This window comes from Lucilia sericata, unplaced genomic scaffold, assembly GCF_015586225.1.
Source record: "Lucilia sericata isolate MDLA Ls3-8-SP2 unplaced genomic scaffold, ASM1558622v1 Contig000115F_arrow, whole genome shotgun sequence".
NCBI classification, from domain to species: Eukaryota; Metazoa; Arthropoda; class Insecta; order Diptera; family Calliphoridae; genus Lucilia; species Lucilia sericata.
In genome coordinates, this window is record NW_023994147.1 from 612,455 (window position 1) to 626,790 (window position 14,336).

At 28.9% G+C, this 14,336-nt stretch overlaps 1 long non-coding RNA gene across 1 annotated transcript; it reads right to left on the reverse strand.

Moving 5' to 3' along the window:
* Positions 1-4,252: 4,252 nt before the first annotated feature.
* LOC119600486 lies at positions 4,253-5,360 on the reverse strand. The gene is made up of 4 exons (XR_005231146.1): positions 5,200-5,360; positions 4,799-5,137; positions 4,653-4,729; positions 4,253-4,568 (listed from the first exon to the last, which is right to left on the reverse strand). It is a non-coding gene; the product is annotated as an uncharacterized LOC119600486 (long non-coding RNA).
* Positions 5,361-14,336: the final 8,976 nt, after the last annotated feature.

Here is a 14,336-nt window from a genome sequence, read left to right on the forward strand (position 1 = left end):
TAATAACAACGACAACAAGTTGATGGTATTTGTGCGTTTTAGTTCCTAAAAAGTTTTCAGTTTTTGTATTATTATTATTGTCATTGTTCAAACGATAAATGTAACAGTATATAGTTTTTGGTTTTTTTAATCTAAACCGACTTTATAACCGACGGCTAAATATAGTTGTTTACTATTATAGTTGTTGTTGTAACTGTAAAATCCTGTACACAATATATACATGTATTTCTATATGTAAGGGAGTATTAAGGAGTATTAACTAAATTGAAATTTCAACATCATCATCATCATCATCTAAGGATTAATAAAAAAATTTCACTTTGTCATCAACTGATTGTGTCTAAAGCTCGAGGAATAGCAAAACAACAATAATAACAATCAGCATCAAAATTACTATCCTCGACATTATATTACATACATACATTCATTCTTTCATACGAACATAGATACGTGTATCGTTTATTTGATTAAACAGTATTTCTTACTTCTTCATTCATTCATTCATCATACATACATTTCATTTATTTGTTCATTCATTTTACTGTAACCGTGTGAAAATCCTTTTGATCCCTACATGACATCCCGTGAGTGTGTATATGAGTGATTTTCTTGTTTTCACTGTGGTTTAGGGAGCTTGTATAAAATCTCATTTTGAAAAACATCTTCCTTTTCCTTTACAACAAAAAGCCAAACACCCACATACATAGAACAACAACAAAATAATAATATTAATGAACCTGCTACAATTTACAACAACAACAAATAATAGTAACAACAACTGAAAATCTAGTCTATTGTTTCGTAAAATAAAATTATAATAATAAGAATGAATGAATGAAAAAAACTAACTACAACTCATTAAAGTGTCGTAAAAATAAAGTTTCATATCATCATTCGCATCATTGTGGTTTAAATTGTGCTTCAAGGTAGTTGCGACAATCTGTTGTTCACATCTAGTGTCTTAATTTGCATCATTTCCGCCCTAACGCCCTAAAATAATACAAATAACAATAAAAAATTTAAGAGAGAAACCCGCATACGTCTAACTTTGTTGTTGAACTTTAGCGAAATATCAACGAAAGGATTACAATGATATTGAGTTTATTACTTGGCCTTAAAACACATTAAGGGCATAATTAAAATACAAGTTGGAAGAAAAAAAAAAACGGCAAGAATAAAAGAAAAAGTTTTTGTTTTAAAAATCAACTAATTAAATTCAATTGAAAATTAAAGAAAAAATCCATGTACATATTTTTAAAGTAAATAAAAATAAAATTGTTAAAGTGCTTAAAGAAATTGAAAGTGTAAAAATTTTAAAACGAAAATAAAATAAGTTAAAAATATAATATCAACCAACGAACTGGATACAATTACTGGATAACTGAGAAATGTGACCACATTAAGCTGCTTAAAAAAGTGATAAGTAAGGATTTAAAAATTATAAAAAAGTCTTAGTAATAGAAAACCAATACTATTATTTTTTGTAACAAACATATTTACACATACATACATACATACATATAGGTTTTCATATATACATACATACATATGTACATATACATACATGTTAAGTTATTGTTCCCTTGCAGTTCGCAGTGGCTGGTAACTCATCACTTACTACTTACTTTCTAAGGACTTTACGGAAACAAAATTTAAAGTGTCGCCTTTCTAGATTATTTAGTGACACTCCCTCTTCCTCAATTGAGCCTCAATTGATTCAAAAATAATACAAATTCAAATCAACGAGTATTGCTAAAAATATATACATTTACTCGTTGCAAAACTGCTGGGATATTTGCAAATATGTATAAACACTCACACGCCCTAACAAAATACTCGACTAGATATTATGCATACACACAAACAAAACAATATTATTTTCTATACACTTACAGGGTGGGTCAATAAAATATGAATTTTTAAGCCTAAGCTATTTGAATTAATTACCAATTTATGTCCAAAAGTTATAAATACTTGTACGAGGATTATAGCGAAAGTCTCGGTTTGAAATAAGTTAAGTAGACGAAACTACAAAAGTTATGGGCAAATTATAATAATGGGCCTTAGGCGAGTTTATAAATATTAGAACTTCTGTTTGAAACACCCAAGAGAAGTATATTTCCTGTAATTTGAAGAAGGTTCTTAGATCAAGCTATGTAGAAGTTTAAATGAAAAAGTCCCATGGCTTGGGGAAAAACATGCTTATTACTTCTCTATATCACAGGCCTTTTTTTAATTTTTAACGTATACAGGATTACGAGCACATCTATGCAAAATTGGACGTGCGGATTCAGAAGAATGTAGAGCATGTGGAAAGGACAGTGAAACTCTGGAGCACTTTCTTTGCCAATGCCAGGCATTCGTCAAAGTTAGATCCAATTATCTTGAAAGTGATGTTATTCCGGAAATAACATTCCTGACTAACACTGATGGGAAAATTCTTAGGAATTACGTTCAGGAAACTGAGTTTATGAACACTGAAAAATAATTCATTCAGTTCCTTTTTTTATGATAAGGAGCGCACAACAGGCCCGATAGTGGCCTAGGTGTATTTCTTCGGATTTGATGTAGTATACATCCTCCTATCAATCTACCTACCTACCTAACCCATAGACCAATGTATACTATTCCAAAGGACTGAGCTTCGCTGAATCCCAAATAACATATGTGATATCTGTCGATTAAAAAAAAACACCTTTTTTGCCCTTTTTGAGACGTTATAATGGCACCAAGACAACTCTATTTATAAAATGTTTTACGAAAGTCCATCTGAAATTCCATCGAAATCTTGAAACCCAGATGTGATATCTGGCGAATTTGAAAAAGTCACCTATTTTAGCCCTTTTTGAGACTTTATAACGGCACCAAGACAACTTTATTTATACAATTTTGTATGAAAGTCAGCTTTAAAATGACATCTTAACATCTTCAAGATATCTTCACCTAAAGCTTGATACAACAATAAATTGACAAAAACTGAATTTTTCGTACATTTCGTTTTTATATTAATTTTTTTCAGATTTTTTTTCTATAAAAGTTTTTAAATTGCTTAAAAATCTGTTGTAATTGCTGAGATATCGTCCATTGAAGCCGACGGATGGACAGACATCGTCAAATCGAATCACAAAGTGATATTGAGTCGATTGGAACATACTGAGGTAGTTGTGGATCCAATTTTTTTTTTAGATATTAACAATACATATTTTCAAACCATAATTACTTTCCGCACTATAGTAGTGTAGGGTATAAAAACCATGAATATTTCGAAAACCATGAGTTTTCAAGCTTTAGGTGAATATGTCTCGAAAAAGAAAGTAAATATTCGTATTCAGCGCAGCTCAATACTTTAGACAAGTATGGTTTCAGTGTCTCGACTTTTTTCAAATTTTGTCGACCTGTGTAATTTATCGAAAGACCAAAGTATACTTTTCTAATTAATTGTGCTGCGTTGTTTCCGAACCTGGCCTCAGATCTCGAAGTAGAAAAGAAAGGTTAAATCTTCATTTTTAAGCCAAGAAGTTGGACTTCCACATGATTGTGAAAATAGTGGTATCTTCGTACTGTTTTTACGTCTTAAATATGGTCAAAAATGGATTTTACAATACTTATGACACGATATCTCGAAAGTGTAATGAGATTGAGAAATTCTAAGGCCAGATTCTGATTCAGTGTTGTTGGTCTGTGAGATTTATTAAAAAGAACCCAGAATCTACTTTTTATGTTAAACGCTTAATATTACATTGAATTTTATTGTTAGATTTCTTCATTCATCTTTAAATTATTCTCCTTATAAAAATCTAAAAAGAAATTAAAAATTTTTTTTTAATATTTTTTTTTTTTTTTTTCATTCATAGCCACTTATCTTCATTCATCACACTTATCAAATATTTGATATGAAATAACGTAAAAGCTATTTCTAGTAAATCTTAAATAATATCGTATCTAATTATAAAGTTTTCTAAAACCTATGTATACACAGAAAAAAATTACGACAAATCAATTGTCATATTAAATACGAAATTTGACAATACAATTAATTTATTAATTGAAAAGGCACCAACAATCGTTTTTGTAAATACAAAAATAAAAATTGCTACTTAAAATTGTTAATACTCCAAAAATTTTTTCAACAACCAGTTTGTAATATTGAAAAATTATTTTATTAACTATCCATAATAATGTTTTAAAAATTAAATTTCTTGTATTAAATATTTCTATTGTTATCAGCAATAATGAAAGAATGCATTTTTAATTTGGTTTTTATAAAAAAATATATTCAATTTATTTCGTCAAAATATACAGTTTGAAACAATGGACAATAATTAAAATTTTAAGTTTATCTTTATAATGTACTGTGTAATATTCTATATAATAATCGAAAATATATATTCACTGATTAACTACATTATATATTAATCTTGTACCACTTCCCCCAGACCACTGGTCCATGTTCCTTCTCTCTATTACATGGTACTTGGTGAATTCTCTCTTTAAAGACTTCGTCTTTGCTACCACGATTTAACCAAGGCAGATGAATACGAACCTTTGCTGCCGTTCATTGAAATTTTCTAAAATGGCCACAAAATAAATTTTTCTTAGTTCGAATACGGGGAGGAGATGTAAACATGTATTAATGTCAAATTGATTTTTACCTTAACATAGAAAAGTTTCATAATTTAAGCCAATCCTGCGCTGTAGGTTCTTTGCCTCCTGTTAATCCCGTCACTCCCTACAGAAATGAGAGATATTAAAAACGCTTTAAGATAAAAGTTAGAAAAGGATTTTAAATTAAATTTACAGCAATTGGTTTTTCCTTGGATGTCTCCACTTCAGGAACATGAAAATTAATGTTGCTAAAGAGTAATGTTTATGAATCGATGTTACTTTCTTTCTTGGAAGGTTATATAGTGTTGCTGTTGTATTATGGAGATCGATGACGTGTCGCTTTTGGTAGATTGCTGGCTTCTGCACTAGCAAGCCAGGCTCACACACTTTATCCATAAATTTCTTTTTAACAAACTCAGGCAACACAGCACTCAATTTAGAAATATTTTCCAACGATGTTTAAGCATAAATCAAATCATTTTGTTCCGCGGAGTTATGGAACTGACTGGTGGTTATTCTTCCAAATAAAAATCTAAAAGTGGTAAAATTATTTATGATTTAAAAATTAATATGTATTTTGACCACTCTACATACCTTAGAGATTGCTTTTATTCATCTAGTTCATATCTTGCATGCGGAATTTCCTTTTTGAATTTTAGATTATTTTAAATTTTTTTTAAATTAAAACTTTTTGACAATTGTATTTTCTATTTCTTTTATTATGAATTTTGAGACAACTTAGGAAAATTGTAAATATGACCAATTTACAAACATTTTAATAAAAAAATTGTTAACAAAGTCAATTGATCCTTAACATATTTATGTAATTACTTAATAAAATTTGTAATTTTTTTCTGTGTATCTTCAAAACTATGACATGTACTATGTGTTAATAAAATAAATATTGGTTTTCTTTGATCATAATGTAATTTTTCTGAGTGGTCACGTATATTCACAAACATTTTTGTTATTGTGAACATACATACCGCAACATATACTCTTACACTTTCTTTTGAATAGCCTTTGTTTATTTATATAAATTATATGTTATAAAATTACAAAGAAATATTATTTATTTAAGTCTTAGCTACAACATCATTAATCTGTCATCTCTACATATAATAAAGTTATTCAAATATTAAAAACATCTCAAAATATTAGTTAAACTTTAGCCTGAAAAATATTGTTAACTCACCCTGTAAAAAGATATTGGATTACGAGTTAATATACTTTTGTAACAAACAACATTTGACACCTTTTTACACGTTTTTTTTACGGACACACATACACACACAGCTGTATAACATCATATATAGACATTTTCTGAAAACCTTTAGTTAGCAAACGCCCTCATAGAAAATGAAATGAAATAAATACTTTCTTTGAAAAATCCCTCACCTACTACAACAGATCTAGAAATATAAAGAGGAAATATTAATATTGTAAAACCTTTAGGAACTATAGTATACACAACACAAAGTTTTCCACAAACATTCACATCATAATAACAAAGTGTGAGTCCTTTAAAGTAAAATAAAGTCGACTGTATGGTCATGTACTTATAGAAATACATGTGTTTGTATAAAAGTAGACCGCTTTTCAAGTTAATTGAAAAATCTATTGTAATACATGTTCAGTTTAGGTCTTTTCCATGCTTTTTTTACATTTTGGCGAGAAATCGAGCCCAACTACTAATACATTTACATAATAAACATACAATATGAATATGTTTGAGAATGTGTAAAAATCCTTTAGTTTATCTTCTCTAACCGCTTTATTGTTGATATTCCTTTATATATTTTTTTAATACAAAAACACAGATAGTCATATAAATAGACCTCGCAGATCGTGGGGCTGTTCCGAATTAGTGGTCTTATTTGTCAGTAAGAGCTAATCTTGGATACTTAATAAGTTATATAAATATTAATTAAACTTAAGTGAATCTGCAATAGATTACTTTTAGCAAGATAAATAAGTACTTACTGAGGCAAAGTAAATATCTATCTATCTATCTATCTGTCTATCTATCTATCTATCTATCTATCTATCTATCTATCTATCTATCTATCTATCTATCTATCTATCTATCTCTATCTATCTATCTATCTATCTATCTATCTATCTATCTATCTATCTATCTATCTATCTATCTATCTATCTATCTATCTATCTATCTATCTATCTATCTATCTATCTATCTATCTATCTATCTATCTATCTATCTATCTATCTATCTATCTATCTATCTATCTATCTATCTATCTATCTATCTATCTATCTATCTATCTATCTATCTATCGTCTACCTATCTATCTATCTATCTATCTATCTATCTATCTATCTATCTATCTATCTATCTATCTATCTATCTATCTATCTATCTATCTATCTATCTATCTATCTATCTATCTATCTCTATCTATCTATCTATCTATCTATCTATCTATCTATTCTATCTATCTATCTATCTATCTATCTATCTATCTATCTATCTATCTATCTATCTATCTATCTATCTATCTATCTATCTATCTATCTATCTATCTATCTATCTATCTATCTATCTATCTATCTATCTATCTATCTATCTATCTATCTATCTATCTATCTATCTATCTATCTATCTATCTATCTATCTATCTATCTATCTATCTATCTATCTATCTATCTATCTATCTATCTATCTATCTATCTATATATATATCTATCTATCTATCTATCTATCTATCTATCTATCTATCTATCTATCTATCTATCTATCTATCTATCTATCTATCTATCTATCTATCTATTTATTTAACGAACTAGCTATCTACGAAGACACATCTTTTGAATAATCTATGGAAATCTGAGTTCTTTTAAACCTACTGGGAGTTGCATATTAGATAAACATATATTCTAATACATACATATGTATGTATATTTGTATGTATGTGTGTTTATGTATTTAAGTAGTCCATATGATTCCACTTTTTCTCTCTTGTTTTTGGTTATGGTCTAGCACTTTTTAGTAGGTTCTTTTTTATACATACTTTTTGTTGTAGTTTTTTTGCTTTGTCCGTTTGTTGAGTTCCATACACATCAGTCTGAAATGTATGCAAATTGTTGAAAGTCTTTTTTTAAGGGGTTTCCTATTTTTTTTTTCTTAATTTTCTATTTCACTTTTATTTTTTAATATTATTTTTTCTTGCTTTATTTTTTGCTTAGGACTGGAATGAGTTAATACAATTGCACTTTTAACCTAAAGCACAAAAAGTTATATAAACACTTGACTTATTTTTCAATTTGAGTAATTGTACTGAATCTTTTCGAATACATATTTTATATCCCATACAATTTGTTATTTAAGATAGTGTCAGTAGGGATATTAAAAGAAATTCTTGGTAAATGTTGACTGTCACCATTTTAACTGATCCCTGTCCTTATATATGGTCGTTTGCTTTAATGTTGATGTGACTTGGTGTGTTTGTATGTATTAACGGAAATGCTACATTTACTTGTGGTTGTGTCGTGTTTTTTCAACCATATCCTCAGCAGCTTATCAAAAGAATACTATATACATACACATATACATACACATATACATACACATGTATATTCTTGATTGTGTGCACAAAAAAGGACATGTTAAAATGCTTTAATTAAATTTTATTAAAATGTTAATTTATTTCTTATGTATACATGGCAGTTTTTTCGTAAATGTGTGTGTCTCTGTTCATCTTTTCATTTTATATTTCTTCCTTCCTTTCTTTAAATTTATCCGCAAAATATCAGGTACTATTAAGCCTTCGTTGGGATATATGTTTAAATGAGATTAAAAGAACTTTTAATTTCAGTTTCGAAATTCAACTCCGTAAGGATGTCAGTTGTAATTTCGTAGAAAATGTTAAGTTTGTTAATGTTACGAGAAAGGCTTATTAAAAGTAATCTGATTTATATGAATTGACTTAAGTTGCAATTTAACAATGAAAACTATACTAATAATGAATATAATACAATATTAATGTTGATTAGTACGTCATAAGCTAATAAATAAATAATATAATGTTAATGTTTCTCATTTACTACAAGACTAACATAACTCAAAAGTTGGATCTTTTTAAACTGAGTCCTATGCTCTATTCTATAATATTCAATATAGTTTTATCTATTTTGGAAAATGCTTATTATATTTGTTTGTGACAATATTGTTGTAAATATCAAGTTTTAAATGAAAAATCTACTCTAAAATAAGTCTAATATTAATATTTGATTTATTAAAGTACCGTTTATCTAGAAACAAAATTATGCCAGTCTAATAGTAAATGGGCGATGTACATTTGAATGGGCGGTAATGGGAGGAAATAGCATTAATGGTTAGAATTTCTCTCGCCCACTGTTAAGCACTTTAAACTATATACTTACTTAATAGTTAAATAAGTTATGTATTGAAGGCAGTTAGAAGGAAAATGTCAGACAAAATAGTGAATGTTGTTTGTAGTTTTTTCTATTACAGTGTGATTTTTATTCCTGAGCATAGAGTCTACATACTTCTCTAAAGAATTGAGCAGCGCTGAATCCGAATATGACCATCAAATCAGGTTATAGGTTATAACAGCGCGAAGTCATCTTTATTTATAAAATTTATTATGACATCTGAAAATCCAATCTATCGACTTTAAAATTATAATTCAATTTCTGTAATATTTTCTTTCTTTTTCGAGATATCTGAACCTAAAGCTAGGAAAATAAAATTTTCTCATAAAAATACTTTTTGAATTATTTAAAAATCGCTTGTCTTTGCTGAGATGTAGTTCGTTGATGTTGATTCTAAACGTTAAGATATCTCGAAAAATAAGAATGGTTAAACCCTTATTTTGAAGTCGAAAGATTGGACTCTCAGATTAAATATGACAAACTTCATCACACGATATCTGGAAAAATTGGATAGGTATGGTAGTGGTAATACTAATGTTTTTGAGTTTTTCCGACTTATTTCGACTTTTATGTTAAAAATCGATTATTAGACATTTTCTTACAAGACTTTTCGACATAATTGGGACAAAATAGTTGGCATTTTTCGACAAAAGCCGATTGTTCAAAAATCGGTTTACATTCAAATTATAATTACTTTAAAATAACTACTACCTTTCTAAATATGTTAAGTGCTTTAATTAATTAATAATTAGCTTTAGATTATAATTACATGACTTATGTATAATCCAAATCGGCCCATTCCATTAAATTTTAAAAACTATAAAACTTTCATATACTCGACTCTTTTCTCTGTGATTAACCTACTTATGTAAGTACCTATTAATGATTAAAAAAATCTATAATTAATTAAATGTCCATTTACGTTTAGAGAACATACAAAAATTATTAAATAAATAAATATTTTCAAATCATTTACTTAACAATAATTACACTATGTAAAATTTTTGTTCATTTCCAAATGCATAAGCACGAATTACTTAAAAACAATTAGGGTGTGAAAAAAATTTAAGCCACCGTGACCATACAAAAAGAAAAAAAACTTTACAAAACATTTAAAAACAATTTCGAACAAAAGAAAATAAAAATCCATAGAATTTCTTAATAACTTTATAAAAATTGTCAATAAAATTTAATGGTTTTATTACTCCTATGTATAGAATCATAAAAAGAGAAAAATAATAATAAAAGCGTAAGGAAAACCTACATATAAATTTGAAGGATACAATGTAAGGAAACACCACCACCACCACTAAGCAACGGCTCGTCCTTATTACTTGGTTTAGAAATTCAAAGAACCGTTAACAATATCGTTAAAATTTATTTCAAAGAAATTTAGTCATCAACAATTTGCCATCATCACCATCAACAACAACAACAGCAATAGCAACATCATCATGAGCGTCGTAATAATTTACAAATGGACGGACCTGCAGGCGGACTTAGAGTTAAACAAAGAATATGAAATGTACTTTTTCTAATATAAAGTTCATACAAACATATAGAAAATTTCCATATTTACGACTAGTATGGGTAATATTAGTATGCATTCAGTTATTTGTTCATTCATTCATTCTTCCAATCGTTCAATGGCTACTTTACTAAATCATTTGTTGTTTTTTTTTTTTTTTCTCTTGTTTACTTTTTTTATTGTTTGTTTTCATTTCAATTTTTACGAGTTCTTTATTGTCGATACAAAAACAACAATAATTCAAACAACTAAATAAACAGCTGATATTTTAGATTACATTAAAGTGAGGGGGTGTCGGACAACACAACTTAAGGGCCACTTTTTCTCCTTACATGTTAGAAGGCTGTTAATAGTCAGACTAATGCAGTTTTTTATTTATTACTTATGTGTGAATTGGCAGTAAATGTTTGTCATGCAGTTCGTTACATGCACAAAAGGACTTTTTTTTCACTTTGTAGATAAGGGTGGTCAAATTAAGGACTACATAGATAAAAAGTAAAAGAAAAAAAATATTACTACAAATTTATGTATACCCTTCAATGGAAATGGAGACTACAAACTTACAGATAACCTTACATAGTTCATCATTATGTTTGTAATTTATTTATTATTGCAAATCTTCTGAGCTTGAAAGCTGGATCGACCATAAATGGATATGGGTACAACTTGGCAATCTATTGACTAGTTTACGGACTAGTAGTCTATGGACTACACTATTGACTATTTTATAGGCTAGGGTAGTTCATATCTAGTTTCTAATCTATGGAATATTTTATAACTATTCTATAAACCAGTCTGGTGAATAGTCTTATAACTAAACGTTGGAACTTTATGAAATCTACATCTTGGTGTTATTGTAACCCCGGGGAAAAGAGCTATTATTGCCTATAGTCTGTCGGGACTATAAAATGGTGATTATCAAATATATCCTCGGCCTTCTAACCAGAAAATCTGATACTACTGGGTGGCCAGCAGCAACCCCTTGTCCTGGTTGGTCGATTGATTAAGGTTACTTCGGGATCTACGTAGTGGTTGTTGTTTAAACCTATATTCGCGGCGATATAATGTTTGTTTAAGGTCTGACATATTCAAATATAGTATATGTCTAGATTGTCTCTCGGGTACTGTTGCCATCTCAACAGGTGTCATGGGCTGATGTGACATAGCAACTTATGTCGGATTCCTGAACTCTTGGAGTATCATTTACTCTTTACCTCAAAGGGCGCCATTATAAGTAAGGGATTTGTCAGGTTGACATTCAGCAGTTGCTTGTCATTCCGTGGAATGTTCTTTATGATCTTAAAATAGGATTGATATAAATTGGTAAAATTTCGCAAAGCTCCTTCGCCCGATTGGGGACTAGTACTGATTGAGCATGCCTTTACTCGGAAATTCCAACTTCCTTTGTCAGATTATATCGACATACAGGGATTCTCATGTATTGGCTGGGTATTTCGGACTACAAAATATGTCTCCAGGTGCTTTTATCGAATCAACAGTGCACTGTGATATGGTTGAGGAATGTCTTCAGTGGATCATGAGAAGACTAGAAAATTTTATGGTGTATGACTATTTTATTAGCCTAATCATTAGTCTAAGGAGTCTTTTGGTCATTACAAAGACTAGATTTATGTTTGGACTAGGCTAGAGGTAATCCTTAGACTACACTATTGGCCAGTTTAATGTCTAGCCTAAGCTCTAGTAGAAAAAGCAATCTATGGTCAAGTCTATTGACTACCATGAGGACTAGTCTATGAATCAGTCTAAGAAATTTATGGCTAATATATCAACTAGTGTATGATCTAGTTTATTGACTAGTCTACTGATTAGTCTATGGACTAGACTATTAAGTATTCTATGGAATAGTCTGCTAATATTATTAGGTATATTGACTGTTCTAATACAGTTATTGATTAGCCAATCTAAAAATTAGTCTATTAATTAATACTTGCGCTAGTAGATTTATTAGTCTTTGGTATAATCTTAAGCCTATTCTAAATTATATCCCAATGTCTAGACTAGTCTGTGGACTAGTCTAGAGAATATTCTATTGATTAATCTATTTGCCATTCTATGGACTGTTTATGTACTAGTTTATGGACTATTCTATAATATAATTTATTGACTAGTTGATGGATTAAATAAATAGAGCTAGCACTTTTTGAATATAATGTCTCGATGTAGAAAAATACTTTATATATCGTATAAGTACAATAGGGCAAATTTAATATTCCTGATGCTTAATACAATGTAAATGCAGTTTTGTAGTAAAACCCATTAACTACGTTTTTCTAGATAATTTGCAGATAAAGGTAAAAAAGAACCCCATATGTGTTTAAGTCACGGAACTAATACTAGTTTGAAGATTAAAAAGAAACCATTTAATTAACACAACTAAGCTTGTTATCTACTTTTGTATAGAGTAAATACAAGTCGCATTAAACATATCTAATTTTTTGTGTTATCTTTGTGAGGGGTGACGTTTAAGCGACTGACTTTTTATTATAAGGCACCACTTTTTTCTCGTATTTTTTTACATTTTTTATTGAAGTCTCTATTAATTTGGATAAAAGCACTCACCAACATTTTATGCATGGAGAATTTCTATTTTTTTTTTTTTTTGCGTTGCTATAAAAACAAATACACTGACTACCACCAGCTCCAGTGCTACCCACACCCACGTCAAACCGCCAAGAAATGTTGTGGTTCCTTTTCTTGGAAATGTAAATAAATGAAAACTTATCAACAACAAAAAATGCAGAGAAAAAAACTCCCTTCTCTAAGTTGGAAAAAAAATACAAGAAAACATACGAGTACAATAAATAAGACTCATACACAATTTACGAGTATTTGACTACAATTTTCACTTTTTTTATTTAAAAAAATATGTTTTCTTCTGGGTTAACCTGCTAGCTAGTGGTATTTGATATTTGCTGTTGTTTTCGTTTTTGTTATTATTATCATAATCATTATTAAGGTATCCTTTTTTATAAATTTTCATTAAAAGGTAACTAAACAATGTATTAATGTATTTTAGTGGCTTAAATGGCGCAACATTAAAGCCAAACAAACAAACAATAAATGTTGTCTAAAAGTAATAAATTAAATATGCTTATTGGCCAAGTTAAGGTATACCCAGTGCAACATTAACAACTTGTATATGTTATCCTGTAATACCAACCAAAAAACTCTTAGTCTCTTTCTTTCTAATATGAGTCATAAATGTCACCAAGTTTAAGTTTGAATTGGTTTTTTATCATATTTTCTTTTTTTTTTGAGAATTTTCATTTAGATGCATACAATTTGATAAATACATTGCTGATATTGAAAAGTTTCGGGTTTAAAAAATACAAAGAAATAATGTATGTATTGTGAATAGTGTTGACAAGGGACGGGCTTTTCATTGTTGCTATCTATACAATACACCCAAAATAGCAACATTTGAAATAAATTTATAAAAGGTAGTATTGAAAAACCTAAATCAGAATTTATAATATGCAGCCAACAATAAAAAATCTCTCCCACCCAAAAAAAAAAGATATATATAAAATGACAGAAAACAGTTTTAATATTACTAAACGTAAATCAAATTTTATGGCCCATTGTGTCATACATACTCATATCTTTTTTTGTTAACAATTGGCAATATCATTTGGTTACAACAGTTACTGCTCCTATTCCGCTACTCCCTCGTCCATTTCTGGGTGCAATTTCAGCGTTGTGTTAAACACAAAAAGCCAGCCTTGTCACCGCTACAATGTATATTAATTTTTACAGATTTTTTTTT